Raw genomic sequence first — 14,408 nt, forward strand, 5'->3', positions numbered from 1 at the left:
ACCGTGTGTGTTGAATGAGGCTCCTTGTGAGCACTGAACTTTGTCCGGTGGAGTTCCTTTTTGTGTTGCTGTAATTGTGTCATTTCTTGATGAGAAAGATTAGGCAACATTTAGTCACTTCTAGCCATGATGCTCAATTTATTTACGAATGTACCCTAGTTACTAGGGACCGTTTACGTTGGAGAACAAGATCTATTGTATGCCTGTGTATTTGGGGAAGTAAAATCTGAAATAATGATGAAATTGTGTGTATCCAAAGTTAAAACTCGTGATTTGTCGCCCTCTGGTGTGTAAAAGGTGCAAAAGCTTACAGCACCTGGTATTCCCAGGCGGTCTCCCATCCAAGTACTGACCAGGCCCGAGCCTGCTTGGCTTCCGAGATCGGACGAGATCGGGCGTATTCAGGCTAGTATGGCCGTAAGCCAGGGAGGCTGTCCCTGACGCTCTATTTAAAGGGAAGGCAATATCCGTTTCTGCCATTCATACTTACAGTTGAACTGTCTCTCTACTCTAAAGCCCGGGACACACCAGCGCGCCGCAGACAGTCCCTGCTAACACGCCACGTTGTGGCAACGTTGTGCGTTAGCTGGGGTGCCACACCAGACCGGAACTATATTTTACAAAACGAACACATTGTCTTGATAAAACAGCTGTAATTGAGTGCCTGACACGCCAGTCAAGCGCAATCTTGAGAAGGTGTGCATTTCAGTAAGGATTTCAATTGACATGCAGTATGAAACTGAAAGGAGGTTGCATCACTATGATGCATAACATTGCATGTATTGTATTTTCAAGTGTGTGCATTCATCCTGTTGTCATTTTGTTTTGAAAGCAGAAGAATCATTCAACAGGTTGCTGAGACAAATGTAAACCAGTAAAACATATGAAGAGAAACAAACCTTGAATATAAGTTCAGTTGTTTAAACATTTGACAAACTATGGTGAGGGGGTAAGAAAACACACAAATCCAGCAGCTCCTGTATTTCAATACACCAGAACCCAATATTATTGGCGAATCAGGTAGTCCATCATCACAGTTCGAGGGCAGGCATCATTTCAGTAATTTCATCCCGTTGCATTCACATCCGTGCCTTGAATGAGATTGAATGTGATCTTTGCTCTCAAGTATGTTCCCAAGTTTTACACTTTCGTGCTTTGCATGAATGGGAATGGAACCGTGTGTGTTGAATGAGGCTCCTTGTGAGCACTGAACTTTGTCCGGTGGAGTTCCTTTTTGTGTTGCTGTAATTGTGTCATTTCTCGATGAGAAAGATTAGGCAACATTTAGTCACTTCTAGCCATGATGCTCAATTTATTTATGAATGTACCCTAGTTACTAGGGACCGTTTACGTTGGAGAACAAGATCTATTGTATGCCTGTGTATTTGGGGAAGTCAAATCTGAAATAATGATGAAATTGCGTGTATCCAAAGTTAAAACTCGTGATTTGTCGCCCTCTGGTGTGTAAAAGATGCAAAAGCTTACAGCACCTGGTATTCCCAGGCGGTCTCCCATTCAAGTACTGACCAGGCCCGAGCCTGCTTAGCTTCCGAGATCGGACGAGATCGAGCGTATTCAGGCTAGTATGGCCGTAAGCCAGGGAGGCTGTCCCTGACGCTCTACTTAAAGGGAAGGCAATATCCGTTTCTGCCGTTCATACTTACAGTTGAACTGTCTCTCTACTCTAAAGCCCGGGACACACCAGCGCGCCGCAGACAGTCCCTGCTAACACGCCACGTTGTGGCAACATTGTGGCAACGTTGTGAGTTAGCTGGGGTGCCACACCAGACCGGAAGTATATATTACAAAACGAACACATTGTTTTGATAAAACAGCTGTAATTGAGTGCCTGACACGCCAGTCAAGCGCAATCTTGAGAAGGTGTGCATTTCAGTAAGGATTTCAATTGACATGCAGTATGAAACTGAAAGGAGGTTGCATCACTATGATGCATAACATTGCATGTATTGTATTTTCAAGTGTGTGCATTCATCCTGTTGTCATTTTGTTTTGAAAGCAGAAGAATCATTCAACAGGTTGCTGAGACAAATGTAAACCAGTAAAACATATGAAGAGAAACAAACCTTGAATATAAGTTCAGTTGTTTAAACATTTGACAAACTATGGTGAGGGGGTAAGAAAACACACAAATCCAGCAGCTCCTGTATTTCAATACACCAGAACCCAATATTATTGGCGAGTCGGGTAGTCCATCATCACAGTTCGAGGGCAGGCATCATTTCAGTAATTTCATCCCGTTGCATTCACATCCGTGCCTTGAATGAGATTGAATGTGATCTTTGCTCTCAAGTATGTTCCCAAGTTTTACACTTTCGTGCTTTGCATGAATGGGAATGGAACCGTGTGTGTTGAATGAGGCTCCTTGTGAGCACTGAACTTTGTCCGGTGGAGTTCCTTTTTGTGTTGCTGTAATTGTGTCATTTCTCGATGAGAAAGATTAGGCAACATTTAGACACTTCTAGCCATGATGCTCAATTTATTTATGAATGTACCCTAGTTACTAGGGACCTTTTACGTTGGAGAACAAGATCTATTGTATGCCTGTGTATTTGGGGAAGTAAAACCTGAAATAATGATGAAATTGTGTGTATCCAAAGTTAAAACTCGTGATTTGTCGCCCTCTGGTGTGTAAAATATGCAAAAGCTTACAGCACCTGGTATTCCCAGGCGGTCTCCCATCCAAGTACTGACCAGGCCCGAGCCAGCTTAGCTTCCGAGATCGGACGAGATCGGGCGTATTCAGGCTAGTATGGCCGTAAGCCAGGGAGGCTGTCCCTGACGCTCTACTTAAAGGGAAGGCAATATCCGTTTCTGCCGCTCATGCTTGCAGTTGAACTGTCTCTCTACTCTAAAGTCCGGGACACACCAGCGCGCCGCAGACAGTCCCTGCTAACACGAAACGTTGTGGCAACGTTGTGCGTTAGCTGGGGTGCCACACCAGACCGGAACTATATTTTACAAAACGAACACATTGTCTTGATAATACAGCTGTAATTGAGTGTGTGACACGCCAGTCAAGCGCAATCTTGAGAAGGTGTGCATTTCAGTAAGGATTTCAATTGACATGCAGTATGAAACTGAAAGGAGGTTGCATCACTATGATGCATAACATTGCATGTATTGTATTTTCAAGTGTGTGCATTCATCCTGTTGTCATTTTGTTTTGAAAGCAGAAGAATCATTCAACAGGTTGCTGAGACAAATGTAAACCAGTAAAACATATGAAGAGAAACAAACCTTGAATATAAGTTCAGTTGTTTAAACATTTGACAAACTATGGTGAGGGGGTAAGAAAACACACAAATCCAGCAGCTCCTGTATTTCAATACACCAGAACCCAATATTATTGGCGAGTCGGGGAGTCCATCATCACAGTTCGAGGGCAGGCATCATTTCAGTAATTTCATCCCGTTGCATTCACATCCGTGCCTTGAATGAGATTGAATGTGATCTTTGCTCTCAAGTATGTTCCCAAGTTTTACACTTTCGTGCTTTGCATGAATGGGAATGGAACCGTGTGTGTTGAATGAGGCTCCTTGTGAGCACTGAACTTTGTCCGGTGGAGTTCCTTTTTGTGTTGCTGTAATTGTGTCATTTCTCGATGAGAAAGATTAGGCAACATTTAGTCACTTCTAGCCATGATGCTCAATTTATTTACGAATGTACCCTAGTTACTAGGGACCGTTTACATTGGAGAACAAGATCTATTGTATGCCTGTGTATTTGGGGAAGTCAAATCTGAAATAATGATGAAATTGCGTGTATCCAAAGTTAAAACTCGTGATTTGTCGCCCTCTGGTGTGTAAAAGATGCAAAAGCTTACAGCACCTGGTATTCCCAGGCGGTCTCCCATCCAAGTACTGACCAGGCCCGAGCCTGCTTAGCTTCCGAGATCGGACGAGATCGGGCGTATTCAGGCTAGTATGGCCGTAAGCCAGGGAGGCTGTCCCTGACGCTCTACTTAAAGGGAAGGCAATATCCGTTTCTGCCGTTCATACTTACAGTTGAACTGTCTCTCTACTCTAAAGCCCGGGACACACCAGCGCGCCGCAGACAGTCCCTGCTAACATGCCACGTTGTGGCAACATTGTGGCAACGTTGTGCGTTAGCTGGGGTGCCACACCAGACCGGAACTATATATTACAAAACGAACACATTGTCTTGATAAAACAGCTGTAATTGAGTGCCTGACACGCCAGTCAAGCGCAATCTTGAGAAGGTGTGCATTTCAGTAAGGATTTCAATTGACATGCAGTATGAAACTGAAAGGAGGTTGCATCACTATGATGCATAACATTGCATGTATTGTATTTTCAAGTGTGTGCATTCATCCTGTTGTCATTTTGTTTTGAAAGCAGAAGAATCATTCAACAGGTTGCTGAGACAAATGTAAACCAGTAAAACATATGAAGAGAAACAAACCTTGAATATATGTTCAGTTGTTTAAACATTTGACAAACTATGGTGAGGGGGTAAGAAAACACACAAATCCAGCAGCTCCTGTATTTCAATACACCAGAACCCAATATTATTGGCGAGTCGGGTAGTCCATCATCACAGTTCGAGGGCAGGCATCATTTCAGTAATTTCATCCCGTTGCATTCACATCCGTGCCTTGAATGAGATTGAATGTGATCTTTGCTCTCAAGTATGTTCCCAAGTTTTACACTTTCGTACTTTGCATGAATGGGAATGGAACCGTGTGTGTTGAATGAGGCTCCTTGTGAGCACTGAACTTTGTCCGGTGGAGTTCCTTTTTGTGTTGCTGTAATTGTGTCATTTCTCGATGAGAAAGATTAGGCAACATTTAGTCACTTCTAGCCATGATGCTCAATTTATTTACGAATGTACCCTAGTTACTAGGGACCGTTTACGTTGGAGAACAAGATCTATTGTATGCCTGTGTATTTGGGGAAGTCAAATCTGAAATAATGATGAAATTGCATGTATCCAAAGTTAAAACTCGTGATTTGTCGCCCTCTGGTGTGTAAAAGATGCAAAAGCTTACAGCACCTGGTATTTCCAGGCGGTCTCCCATCCAAGTACTGACCAGGCCCGAGCCTGCTTAGCTTCCGAGATCGGACGAGATCGGGCGTATTCAGGCTAGCATGGCCGTAAGCCAGAGAGGCTGTCCCTGACGCTCTACTTAAAGGGATGGCAATATCCGTTTCTGCCGCTCAAACTTGCAGTTGAACTGTCTCTCTACTCTAAAGTCCGGGACACACCAGCGCGCCGCAGACAGTCCCTGCTAACACGAAACGTTGTGGCAACGTTGTGCGTTAGCTGGGGTGCCACACCAGACCGGAACTATATTTTACAAAACGAACACATTGTCTTGATAATACAGCTGTAATTGAGTGCCTGACACGCCAGTCAAGTGCAATCTTGAGAAGGTGTGCATTTCAGTAAGGATTTCAATTGACATGCAGTATGAAACTGAAAGGAGGTTGCATCACTATGATGCATAACATTGCATGTATTGTATTTTCAAGTGTGTGCATTCATCCTGTTGTCATTTTGTTTTGAAAGCAGAAGAATCATTCAACAGGTTGCTGAGACAAATGTAAACCAGTAAAACATATGAAGAGAAACAAACCTTGAATATAAGTTCAGTTGTTTAAACATTTGACAAACTATGGTGAGGGGGTAAGAAAACACACAAATCCAGCAGCTCCTGTATTTCAATACACCAGAACCCAATATTATTGGCGAGTCGGGTAGTCCATCATCACAGTTCGAGGGCAGGCATCATTTCAGTAATTTCATCTTGTTGCATTCACATCCGTGCCTTGAATGAGATTGAATGTGATCTTTGCTCTCAAGTATGTTCCCAAGTTTTACACTTTCGTGCTTTGCATGAATGGGAATGGAACCGTGTGTGTTGAATGAGGCTCCTTGTGAGCACTGAACTTTGTCCGGTGGAGTTCCTTTTTGTGTTGCTGTAATTGTGTCATTTCTCGATGAGAAAGATTAGGCAACATTTAGTCACTTCTAGCCATGATGCTCAATTTATTTATGAATGTACCCTAGTTACTAGGGACCGTTTACATTGGAGAACAAGATCTATTGTATGCCTGTGTATTTGGGGAAGTCAAATCTGAAATAATGATGAAATTGCGTGTATCCAAAGTTAAAACTCGTGATATGTCGCCCTCTGGTGTGTAAAAGATGCAAAAGCTTACAGCACCTGGTATTCCCAGGCGGTCTCCCATCCAAGTACTGACCAGGCCCGAGCCTGCTTAGCTTCCGAGATCGGACGAGATCGGGCGTATTCAGGCTAGTATGGCCGTAAGCCAGGAATGCTGTCCCTGACGCTCTACTTAAAGGGAAGGCAATATCCGTTTCTGCCGTTCATACTTACAGTTGAACTGTCTCTCTACTCTAAAGCCCGGGACACACCAGCGCGCCGCAGACAGTCCCTGCTAACACGCCACGTTGTGGCAACATTGTGGCAACGTTGTGCGTTAGCTGGGGTGCCACACCAGACCGGAACTATATATTACAAAACGAACACATTGTCTTGGTAAAACAGCTGTAATTGAGTGCCTGACACGCCAGTCAAGCGCAATCTTGAGAAGGTGTGCATTTCAGTAAGGATTTCAATTGACATGCAGTATGAAACTGAAAGGAGGTTGCATCACTATGATGCATAACATTGCATGTATTGTATTTTCAAGTGTGTGCATTCATCCTGTTGTCATTTTGTTTTGAAAGCAGAAGAATCATTCAACAGGTTGCTGAGACAAATGTAAACCAGTAAAACATATGAAGAGAAACAAACCTTGAATATAAGTTCAGTTGTTTAAACATTTGACAAACTATGGTGAGGGGGTAAGAAAACACACAAATCCAGCAGCTCCTGTATTTCAATACACCAGAACCCAATATTATTGGCGAGTCGGGTAGTCCATCATCACAGTTCGAGGGCAGGCATCATTTCAGTAATTTCATCCCGTTGCATTCACATCCGTGCCTTGAATGAGATTGAATGTGATCTTTGCTCTCAAGTATGTTCCCAAGTTTTACACTTTCGTGCTTTGCATGAATGGGAATGGAACCGTGTGTGTTGAATGAGGCTCCTTGTGAGCACTGAACTTTGTCCGGTGGAGTTCCTTTTTGTGTTGCTGTAATTGTGTCATTTCTCGATGAGAAAGATTAGGCAACATTTAGTCACTTCTAGCCATGATGCTCAATTTATTTACGAATGTACCCTAGTTACTAGGGACCGTTTACGTTGGAGAACAAGATCTATTGTATGCCTGTGTATTTGGGGAAGTCAAATCTGAAATAATGATGAAATTGCGTGTATCCAAAGTTAAAACTCGTGATTTGTCGCCCTCTGGTGTGTAAAAGATGCAAAAGCTTACAGCACCTGGTATTCCCAGGCGGTCTCCCATCCAAGTACTGACCAGGAACGAGCCTGCTTAGCTTCCGAGATCGGACGAGATCGGGCGTATTCAGGCTAGTATGGCCGTAAGCCAGGAAGGCTGTCCCTGACGCTCTACTTAAAGGGAAGGCAATATCCGTTTCTGCCGTTCATACTTACAGTTGAACTGTCTCTCTACTCTAAAGCCCGGGACACACCAGCACGCCGCAGACAGTCCCTGCTAACACGCCACGTTGTGGCAACATTGTGGCAACGTTGTGCGTTAGCTGGGGTGCCACACCAGACCGGAACTATATATTACAAAACGAACACATTCTCTTGATAAAACAGCTGTAATTGAGTGCCTGACACGCCAGTCAAGCGCAATCTTGAGAAGGTGTGCATTTCAGTAAGGATTTCAATTGACATGCAGTATGAAACTGAAAGGAGGTTGCATCACTATGATGCATAACATTGCATGTATTGTATTTTCAAGTGTGTGCATTCATCCTGTTGTCATTTTGCTTTGAAAGCAGAAGAATCATTCAACAGGTTGCTGAGACAAATGTAAACCAGTAAAACATATGAAGAGAAACAAACCTTGAATATAAGTTCAGTTGTTTAAACATTTGACAAACTATGGTGAGGGGTAAGAAAACACACAAATCCAGCAGCTCCTGTATTTCAATACACCAGAACCCAATATTATTGGCGAGTCGGGTAGTCCATCATCACAGTTCGAGGGCAGGCATCATTTCAGTAATTTCATCCCGTTGCATTCACATCCGTGCCTTGAATGAGATTGAATGTGATCTTTGCTCTCAAGTATGTTCCCAAGTTTTACACTTTCGTGCTTTGCATGAATGGGAATGGAACCGTGTGTGTTGAATGAGGCTCCTTGTGAGCACTGAACTTTGTCCGGTGGAGTTCCTTTTTGTGTTGCTGTAATTGTGTCATTTCTCGATGAGAAAGATTAGGCAACATTTAGTCACTTCTAGCCATGATGCTCAATTTATTTACGAATGTACCCTAGTTACTAGGGACCGTTTACGTTGGAGAACAAGATCTATTGTATGCCTGTGTATTTGGGGAAGTCAAATCTGAAATAATGATGAAATTGCGTGTATCCAAAGTTAAAACTCGTGATTTGTCGCCCTCTGGTGTGTAAAAGATGCAAAAGCTTACAGCACCTGGTATTCCCAGGCGGTCTCCCATCCAAGTACTGACCAGGAAAGAGCCTGCTTAGCTTCCGAGATCGGACGAGATCGGGCGTATTCAGGCTAGTATGGCCGTAAGCCAGGAAGGCTGTCCCTGACGCTCTACTTAAAGGGAAGGCAATATCCGTTTCTGCCGTTCATACTTACAGTTGAACTGTCTCTCTACTCTAAAGCCCGGGACACACCAGCACGCCGCAGACAGTCCCTGCTAACACGCCACGTTGTGGCAACATTGTGGCAACGTTGTGCGTTAGCTGGGGTGCCACACCAGACCGGAACTATATATTACAAAACGAACACATTCTCTTGATAAAACAGCTGTAATTGAGTGCCTGACACGCCAGTCAAGCGCAATCTTGAGAAGGTGTGCATTTCAGTAAGGATTTCAATTGACATGCAGTATGAAACTGAAAGGAGGTTGCATCACTATGATGCATAACATTGCATGTATTGTATTTTCAAGTGTGTGCATTCATCCTGTTGTCATTTTGCTTTGAAAGCAGAAGAATCATTCAACAGGTTGCTGAGACAAATGTAAACCAGTAAAACATATGAAGAGAAACAAACCTTGAATATAAGTTCAGTTGTTTAAACATTTGACAAACTATGGTGAGGGGTAAGAAAACACACAAATCCAGCAGCTCCTGTATTTCAATACACCAGAACCCAATATTATTGGCGAGTCGGGTAGTCCATCATCACAGTTCGAGGGCAGGCATCATTTCAGTAATTTCATCCCGTTGCATTCACATCCGTGCCTTGAATGAGATTGAATGTGATCTTTGCTCTCAAGTATGTTCCCAAGTTTTACACTTTCGTGCTTTGCATGAATGGGAATGGAACCGTGTGTGTTGAATGAGGCTCCTTGTGAGCACTGAACTTTGTCCGGTGGAGTTCCTTTTTGTGTTGCTGTAATTGTGTCATTTCTCGATGAGAAAGATTAGGCAACATTTAGTCACTTCTAGCCATGATGCTCAATTTATTTACGAATGTACCCTAGTTACTAGGGACCGTTTACGTTGGAGAACAAGATCTATTTTATGCCTATGTATTTGGGGAAGTCAAATCTGAAATAATGATGAAATTGCGTGTATCCAAAGTTAAAACTCGTGATTTGTCGCCCTCTGGTGTGTAAAAGATGCAAAAGCTTACAGCACCTGGTATTCCCAGGCGGTCTCCCATCCAAGTACTGACCAGGCCCGAGCCTGCTTAGCTTCCGAGATCGGACGATATCGGGCGTATTCAGGCTAGTATGGCCGTAAGCCAGGGAGGCTGTCCCTGACGCTCTACTTAAAGGGAAGGCAATATCCGTTTCTGCCGCTCATACTTGCAGTTGAACTGTCTCTCTACTCTAAAGTCCGGGACACACCAGCGCGCCGCAGACAGTCCCTGCTAACACGCCACGTTGTGGCAACGTTGTGCGTTAGCTGGGGTGCCACACCAGACCGGAACTATATATTACAAAACGAACACATTGTCTTGATAAAACAGCTGTAATTGAGTGCCTGACACGCCAGTCAAGCGCAATCTTGAGAAGGTGTGCATTTCAGTAAGGATTTCAATTGACATGCAGTATGAAACTGAAAGGAGGTTGCATCACTATGATGCATAACATTGCATGTATTGTATTTTCAAGTGTGTGCATTCATCCTGTTGTCATTTTGTTTTGAAAGCAGAAGAATCATTCAACAGGTTGCTGAGACAAATGTAAACCAGTAAAACATATGAAGAGAAACAAACCTTGAATATAAGTTCAGTTGTTTAAACATTTGACAAACTATGGTGAGGGGGTTAGAAAACACACAAATCCAGCAGCTCCTGTATTTCAATACACCAGAACCCAATATTATTGGCGAGTCGGGTAGTCCATCTTCACAGTTCGAGGGCAGGCATCATTTCAGTAATTTCATCCCGTTGCATTCACATCCGTGCCTTGAATGAGATTGAATGTGATCTTTGCTCTCAAGTATGTTCCCAAGTTTTACACTTTCGTGCATTGCATGAATGGGAATGGAACCGTGTGTGTTGAATGAGGCTCCTTGTGAGCACTGAACTTTGTCCGGTGGAGTTCCTTTTTGTGTTGCTGTAATTGTGTCATTTCTCGATGAGAAAGATTAGGCAACATTTAGTCACTTCTAGCCATGATGCTCAATTTATTTACGAATGTACCCTAGTTACTAGGGACCGTTTACGTTGGAGAACAAGATCTATTTTATGCCTGTGTATTTGGGGAAGTCAAATCTGAAATAATGATGAAATTGCGTGTATCCAAAGTTAAAACTCGTGATTTGTCGCCCTCTGGTGTGTAAAAGATGCAAAAGCTTACAGCACCTGGTATTCCCAGGCGGTCTCCCATCCAAGTACTGACCAGGCCCGAGCCTGCTTAGCTTCCGAGATCGGACGATATCGGGCGTATTCAGGCTAGTATGGCCGTAAGCCAGGGAGGCTGTCCCTGACGCTCTACTTAAAGGGAAGGCAATATCCGTTTCTGCCGCTCATACTTGCAGTTGAACTGTCTCTCTACTCTAAAGTCCGGGACACACCAGCGCGCCGCAGACAGTCCCTGCTAACACGCCACGTTGTGGCAACGTTGTGCGTTAGCTGGGGTGCCACACCAGACCGGAACTATATATTACAAAACGAACACATTGTCTTGATAAAACAGCTGTAATTGAGTGCCTGACACGCCAGTCAAGCGCAATCTTGAGAAGGTGTGCATTTCAGTAAGGATTTCAATTGACATGCAGTATGAAACTGAAAGGAGGTTGCATCACTATGATGCATAACATTGCATGTATTGTATTTTCAAATGTGTGCATTCATCCTGTTGTCATTTTGTTTTGAAAGCAGAAGAATCATTCAACAGGTTGCTGAGACAAATGTAAACCAGTAAAACATATGAAGAGAAACAAACCTTGAATATAAGTTCAGTTGTTTAAACATTTGACAAACTATGGTGAGGGGGTTAGAAAACACACAAATCCAGCAGCTCCTGTATTTCAATACACCAGAACCCAATATTATTGGCGAGTCGGGTAGTCCATCTTCACAGTTCGAGGGCAGGCATCATTTCAGTAATTTCATCCCGTTGCATTCACATCCGTGCCTTGAATGAGATTGAATGTGATCTTTGCTCTCAAGTATGTTCCCAAGTTTTACACTTTCGTGCATTGCATGAATGGGAATGGAACCGTGTGTGTTGAATGAGGCTCCTTGTGAGCACTGAACTTTGTCCGGTGGAGTTCTTTTTTGTGTTGCTGTAATTGTGTCATTTCTCGATGAGAAAGATTAGGCAACATTTAGTCACTTCTAGCCATGATGCTCAATTTATTTACGAATGTACCCTAGTTACTAGGGACCGTTTACGTTGGAGAACAAGATCTATTGTATGCCTATGTATTTGGGGAAGTCAAATCTGAAATAATGATGAAATTGCGTGTATCCAAAGTTAAAACTCGTGATTTGTCGCCCTCTGGTGTGTAAAAGATGCAAAAGCTTTCAGCACCAGGTATTCCCAGGCGGTCTCCCATCCAAGTACTGACCAGGAACGAGCCTGCTTGACTTCCGAGATCGGACGAGATCGGGCGTATTCAGGCTAGTATGGCCGTAAGCCAGGAAGGCTGTCCCTGACGCTCTACTTAAAGGGAAGGCAATATCCGTTTCTGCCGTTCATACTTACAGTTGAACTGTCTCTCTACTCTAAAGCCCGGGACACACCAGCGCGCCGCAGACAGTCCCTGCTAACACGCCACGTTGTGGCAACATTGTGGCAACGTTGTGCGTTAGCTGGGGTGCCACACCAGACCGGAACTATATATTACAAAACGAACACATTCTCTTGATAAAACAGCTGTAATTGAGTGCCTGACACGCCAGTCAAGCGCAATCTTGAGAAGGTGTGCATTTCAGTAAGGATTTCAATTGACATGCAGTATGAAACTGAAAGGAGGTTGCATCACTATGATGCATAACATTGCATGTATTGTATTTTCAAGTGTGTGCATTCATCCTGTTGTCATTTTGTTTTGAAAGCAGAAGAATCATTCAACAGGTTGCTGAGACAAATGTAAACCAGTAAAACATATGAAGAGAAACAAACCTTGAATATAAGTTCAGTTGTTTAAACATTTGACAAACTATGGTGAGGGGGTAAGAAAACACACAAATCCAGCAGCTCCTGTATTTCAATACACCAGAACCCAATATTATTGGCGAGTCGGGTAGTCCATCATCACAGTTCGAGGGCAGGCATCATTTCAGTAATTTCATACCGTTGCGTTCACATCCGTGCCTTGAATGAGATTGAATGTGATCTTTGCTCTCAAGTATGTTCCCAAGTTTTACACTTTCGTGCTTTGCATGAATGGGAATGGAACCGTGTGTGTTGAATGAGGCTCCTTGTGAGCACTGAACTTTGTCCGGTGGAGTTCCTTTTTGTGTTGCTGTAATTGTGTCATTTCTCGATGAGAAAGATTAGGCAACATTTAGTCACTTCTAGCCATGATGCTCAATTTATTTACGAATGTACCCTAGTTACTAGGGACCGTTTACGTTGGAGAACAAGATCTATTGTATGCCTGTGTATTTGGGGAAGTCAAATCTGAAATAATGATGAAATTGCGTGAATCCAAAGTTAAAACTCGTGATTTGTCGCCCTCTGGTGTGTAAAAGATGCAAAAGCTTACAGCACCTGGTATTCCCAGGCGGTCTCCCATCCAAGTACTGACCAGGCCCGAGCCTGCTTAGCTTCCGAGATCGGACGAGATCTGGCGTATTCAGGCTAGTATGGCCGTAAGCCAGGGAGGCTGTCCCTGACGCTCTACTTAAAGGGAAGGCAATATCCGTTTCTGCCGTTCATACTTACAGTTGAACTGTCTCTCTACTCTAAAGCCCGGGACACACCAGCGCGCCGCAGACAGTCCCTGCTAACACGCCACGTTGTGGCAACATTGTGGCAACGTTGTGCGTTAGCTGGGGTGCCACACCAGACCGGAACTATATATTACAAAACGAACACATTGTCTTGATAAAACAGCTGTAATTGAGTGCCTGACACGCCAGTCAAGCGCAATCTTGAGAAGGTGTGCATTTCAGTAAGGATTTCAATTGACATGCAGTATGAAACTGAAAGGAGGTTGCATCACTATGATGCATAACATTGCATGTATTGTATTTTCAAGTGTGTGCATTCATCCTGTTGTCATTTTGTTTTGAAAGCAGAAGAATCATTCAACAGGTTGCTGAGACAAATGTAAACCAGTAAAACATATGAAGAGAAACAAACCTTGAATATAAGTTCAGTTGTTTAAACATTTGACAAACTATGGTGAGGGGGTAAGAAAACACACAAATCCAGCAGCTCCTGTATTTCAATACACCAGAACCCAATATTATTGGCGAGTCGGGTAGTCCATCATCACAGTTCGAGGGCAGGCATCATTTCAGTAATTTCATCTTGTTGCATTCACATCCGTGCCTTGAATGAGATTGAATGTGATCTTTGCTCTCAAGTATGTTCCCAAGTTTTACACTTTCGTGCTTTGCATGAATGGGAATGGAACCGTGTGTGTTGAATGAGGCTCCTTGTGAGCACTGATCTTTGTCCGGTGGAGTTCCTTTTTGTGTTGCTGTAATTGTGTCATTTCTCGATGAGAAAGATTAGGCAACATTTAGTCACTTCTAGCCATGATGCTCAATTTATTTACGAATGTACCCTAGTTACTAGGGACCGTTTACGTTGGAGAACAAGATCTATTGTATGCCTGTGTATTTGGGGAAGTCAAATCTGAAATAATGATGAAATT

The 14,408-nt window shown here is 43.4% G+C and overlaps 12 non-coding genes across 12 annotated transcripts; all 12 read right to left on the reverse strand.

The window, feature by feature from the left end:
• Positions 1-304: 304 nt before the first annotated feature.
• On the reverse strand, positions 305-423 carry LOC136756200 (5S ribosomal RNA). Its single transcript, XR_010818300.1, has one exon. It is a non-coding gene; the product is annotated as a 5S ribosomal RNA (ribosomal RNA).
• Positions 424-1,478: 1,055 nt separating this feature from the next.
• Positions 1,479-1,597, reverse strand: LOC136756615 (5S ribosomal RNA). Its single transcript, XR_010818688.1, has one exon. It is a non-coding gene; the product is annotated as a 5S ribosomal RNA (ribosomal RNA).
• A 1,066-nt stretch (positions 1,598-2,663) lies between these two features.
• Positions 2,664-2,782, reverse strand: LOC136756393 (5S ribosomal RNA). The gene has a single exon (XR_010818480.1). It is a non-coding gene; the product is annotated as a 5S ribosomal RNA (ribosomal RNA).
• A 1,055-nt stretch (positions 2,783-3,837) lies between these two features.
• On the reverse strand, positions 3,838-3,956 carry LOC136755641 (5S ribosomal RNA). Its single transcript, XR_010817758.1, has one exon. It is a non-coding gene; the product is annotated as a 5S ribosomal RNA (ribosomal RNA).
• A 1,066-nt stretch (positions 3,957-5,022) lies between these two features.
• On the reverse strand, positions 5,023-5,141 carry LOC136757060 (5S ribosomal RNA). Its single transcript, XR_010819107.1, has one exon. It is a non-coding gene; the product is annotated as a 5S ribosomal RNA (ribosomal RNA).
• Positions 5,142-6,196: 1,055 nt separating this feature from the next.
• LOC136755643 (5S ribosomal RNA) lies at positions 6,197-6,315 on the reverse strand. Its single transcript, XR_010817760.1, has one exon. It is a non-coding gene; the product is annotated as a 5S ribosomal RNA (ribosomal RNA).
• A 1,066-nt stretch (positions 6,316-7,381) lies between these two features.
• Positions 7,382-7,500, reverse strand: LOC136757295 (5S ribosomal RNA). The gene has a single exon (XR_010819330.1). It is a non-coding gene; the product is annotated as a 5S ribosomal RNA (ribosomal RNA).
• A 1,065-nt stretch (positions 7,501-8,565) lies between these two features.
• Positions 8,566-8,684, reverse strand: LOC136757427 (5S ribosomal RNA). The gene has a single exon (XR_010819454.1). It is a non-coding gene; the product is annotated as a 5S ribosomal RNA (ribosomal RNA).
• Positions 8,685-9,749: 1,065 nt separating this feature from the next.
• LOC136757069 (5S ribosomal RNA) lies at positions 9,750-9,868 on the reverse strand. The gene has a single exon (XR_010819115.1). It is a non-coding gene; the product is annotated as a 5S ribosomal RNA (ribosomal RNA).
• Positions 9,869-10,923: 1,055 nt separating this feature from the next.
• LOC136757070 (5S ribosomal RNA) lies at positions 10,924-11,042 on the reverse strand. The gene has a single exon (XR_010819116.1). It is a non-coding gene; the product is annotated as a 5S ribosomal RNA (ribosomal RNA).
• Positions 11,043-12,097: 1,055 nt separating this feature from the next.
• LOC136757534 (5S ribosomal RNA) lies at positions 12,098-12,216 on the reverse strand. The gene has a single exon (XR_010819539.1). It is a non-coding gene; the product is annotated as a 5S ribosomal RNA (ribosomal RNA).
• A 1,066-nt stretch (positions 12,217-13,282) lies between these two features.
• On the reverse strand, positions 13,283-13,401 carry LOC136756685 (5S ribosomal RNA). The gene has a single exon (XR_010818751.1). It is a non-coding gene; the product is annotated as a 5S ribosomal RNA (ribosomal RNA).
• Positions 13,402-14,408: the final 1,007 nt, after the last annotated feature.

Source organism: Amia ocellicauda, chromosome 8, assembly GCF_036373705.1.
Source record: "Amia ocellicauda isolate fAmiCal2 chromosome 8, fAmiCal2.hap1, whole genome shotgun sequence".
Classification (NCBI taxonomy): Eukaryota; Metazoa; Chordata; class Actinopteri; order Amiiformes; family Amiidae; genus Amia; species Amia ocellicauda.